General features: G+C 26.9%; 1 long non-coding RNA gene across 1 annotated transcript; it reads right to left on the minus strand.

Annotated features, from left to right (window-relative positions):
* Positions 1-2579: 2579 nt before the first annotated feature.
* Positions 2580-3198, minus strand: LOC116186451. The gene is made up of 2 exons (XR_004151449.1): positions 2906-3198; positions 2580-2778 (listed from the first exon to the last, which is right to left on the minus strand). It is a non-coding gene; the product is annotated as an uncharacterized LOC116186451 (long non-coding RNA).
* Positions 3199-3433: the final 235 nt, after the last annotated feature.

Genomic DNA, 3433 nt, shown 5'->3' on the forward strand with positions numbered 1-3433 from the left:
CACTAGCCGTTTCGTGTAATTGTCCGCCTCTTTTTCCCCTCTTTTCTTCTTGCTTTCTTCTTTCCTTTTTTCTCTTTCTTTTACTTTTTGTAGTTCGGCTGGATGGAGCGTGCGGGAATGTTTCTTTGTGCCAGATTAGTGGAGGTTTTACCGGAGGATTTATACCGCGTGAGTTTTGTATGGGAATTTGGTACGAGGAGGGAGGGATGCTCGAAACACTTTGTGTTTAAATCGAGATCGAATTAGGGGATTTAATTGTCAAGATCAAGAGAGGATTTTTAAAGAAATATAATGAATATAAGATTTAAGAATGTTCGAATCTAAAAAATTCGATATCTAAACGATAAAGAAAATATAATTTTTTTATATAAATATCAAATTTTGGATATTTTTTTTAAATTAAATATGGAATGGAAGAATTATATTTTTTTAAATTTTAAACGATATACAAATAATCTTAAATAATTATATCTAATTTTAAAAGAATTGTAAGTTAAGATAATTATTTAAAATAAATGAATGGAAACTAATATATTTTGCAAAAGATAAATAGGTATTACAATAATCATCAAAAAATATCGAAAAATATCGAAATATTTATTAGTATAATTTATTAAATATTAGTAAGTAAAATGTAATATTAAAATAAAATTATATTTTATTTTAATATTTAAATAACATAATAATCCTTTTCTTAAATAATGATATTAATCAGTGCATAATAATTTCCACAAAAAATCCACCAGTATATATTATGCAACATCAATTGTATAATATAAAGTAACAAAAAATAATTAAAAAGCTCGATATTATTATTTATAAACATGTGAAGTTTTTTCCATTTTATTACGTAAAACGTTTAATCAAATCTCGCTATGAAATTTTATCAATTACGCAATATTTTAATATTTTCATAAGTTACAATCAATTTTGACAGTGAATTTTTCATTTTTTAAAATGAAAATTATAAAAATTTTATAAATTATTTTTACTTTATCATTTTTATTATTATTTTATTTTTTTATTTTATTTTGCACCAATTTTTTTTTTAATACCATATTAAAACACGTGTTCTTTCGGATATATTCATCCTCGTTATGAATATATCATCCACACGATAACGATAAACGAAAAAAATTCAATTTTCATGGTATATCGTGATATATTCATTAATATTCGTATCGTTATTTCACGACACTTCAATTCGTTCTAACTTTTAACACGGACATTACCCATGAAAAATTGCTAAGATAAACCTTATACGTTTTCCTTTGAAATTCCAGGTCATGAATTCCACACTAGCCACCCCTATTAAATTACGTTTCGTCCTCCTGTGTCACTTAAATCATGATCCATTACTATAAAAAAAATATATACTGCTTCCCTATATTGGAAAAAAAAAATAAGGGAATAATACCCGTCATCGTATTTTATGACGTTAAAAATATTAGCAATACAATACGTATTTCTTGTCTTGGATAGTTACAAGATTTACGTAAGCTGTTGAAAACAAGAGTGATGTAAGTCGAAGAAAGTTGCAATGAAAGTTGTGTTAAATTGCGTTGATTTACACTGTAATTTATTCACAGGTATTCTTACGTTATAGGTGACTATAAATTATAATAAGATTACAGTTTTTATCCTTTAATGATGCAAGAGTTTTTCTATATTTGCAGATATACTTACAAGAATTAAAATAAATTGTTATCTTTTATGATTTTCATATGGAAATAACTTTCGATCTTTTAGAATTTTTTAAAATTAATAACTCGATTTTAGCTTCATTAAAAATGATACTTTGATACATTTTGACTGAAAGCCTTCGTATATTTTCATTATAGACTTTGTGTATTGATATTAGAAAATGGCAGAAGATTAAATTATTAAGCCACATTTAATTTATTGCTCTTGATATCATAGCTCTTGATTAAAAATTTTTTTAACTATTTATAAATTGATAATATATTTTTTTTAAAATCAATCTCTCGAATTTATTTAAAAAGAAGTTATATATCTGTAAAAATAGATAGATATAAGATTAATTTGAATTTCGTAAAATTTAATAATTTCCACAATTATTTCCTCGATCGAAGAATTTTTTTCGAACTTTTATCAGATACAAGTTCAAAATTTCGATATCGATCGGAAGAATGGAAAACTTGTTTGGAGATTGACTTTTACGTGGAACAATCGTAGAAACGCCGATCCAACGCGTCGATACACGCGTTGGTCAAATATTAGATTTCGACGCACGTTGATAACAAACAGCAACAACGTATGTGTCTACTTTGTAGGAATGTAAATAACATTTTTCAGTTAAATAACGTTACATCCATGGCTATAAATCGTGATTCCACGCAAATATCACGAAGACCGGACGAATACGCGGAATATCGGGTTGGAGGTTTTGATGAAATGGTAATATTGAACTATCGACTGTTCGACGATTTGAACCTGAAAAATATTCATCGTATATAGTGTTTAAAGTTTATGAATGTTGAGATAGCGCTCGAAAGTTGCTCGATTTACCAAGAGAGTTATGACTAATTCTTCCTTCTCATTTTTTTTTTTTTTTTCTTTAATAGAATTCTTTAATAAATTCGATGATCATTCTTTGAATGTCTGAATTTTTGCATCTACGAATCATTGAATTTTTCAATTTTTTAATCTTGAAATATTTGAATCTTTGAATATTGGGATCTGTTAATCTTTAAATCCTTAAATCTTTGAATCTTTAGAGTTCTTGTATCCTTTTACTTTTGAATTTTTGGATTTTATCTGTAATTTAAATAAACAAATTTTATAATTTGAAACATTATGAATGATATATGATATTAAGTACCATTTATGATTATCTACATTAAAATAATCTATACGTTCTTTTAATACAAGATTGTACCAAAACCTAATGTACAAGATGAAAATTTGGTAGTGAAATTCGCATTGCAGAGGGAGGACTAACTGGCCCCCCGAACTTTCTTCGTTACTTCCGTTCGCGGACGGAAGCGGAACTTAATTAATGCGGGTTCGTTACGCGGTGCGAATATACTGTGCTTTCCAGAATTTCAGATTAAACCTAACTAGAAGCTATACTTTCCTGGGGGAGTTCCAGCTTCTCGCAATAACCTGAGCTCCTTCAACGACTCCAATTAATTGCCGTGCTATAATATCAGATTCATTCAGCGATAGAAATACGAATTGCAAATCCATGATTGGATCGATTATTTAATTAAAAATGTTTTGTGAAATGAATCAAAAAATATTATATTATCTTTGACTTTTTCTTTTGTTTGGATATTTAATTTTTTTATCTTACAGTGCGAAATTTTGTATATCATTGAATCTTTAAATTTTTGAATTATTCAATTCTTGAATTCTTTGAATCTTTCATCAAAATTTTATTATCAGAAACCGAGAAAATAAATAGCAATAT

The sequence above is a fragment of the Apis dorsata genome, unplaced genomic scaffold (genome assembly GCF_000469605.1).
Source record: "Apis dorsata unplaced genomic scaffold, Apis dorsata 1.3 scaffold_708, whole genome shotgun sequence".
NCBI classification, from domain to species: Eukaryota; Metazoa; Arthropoda; class Insecta; order Hymenoptera; family Apidae; genus Apis; species Apis dorsata.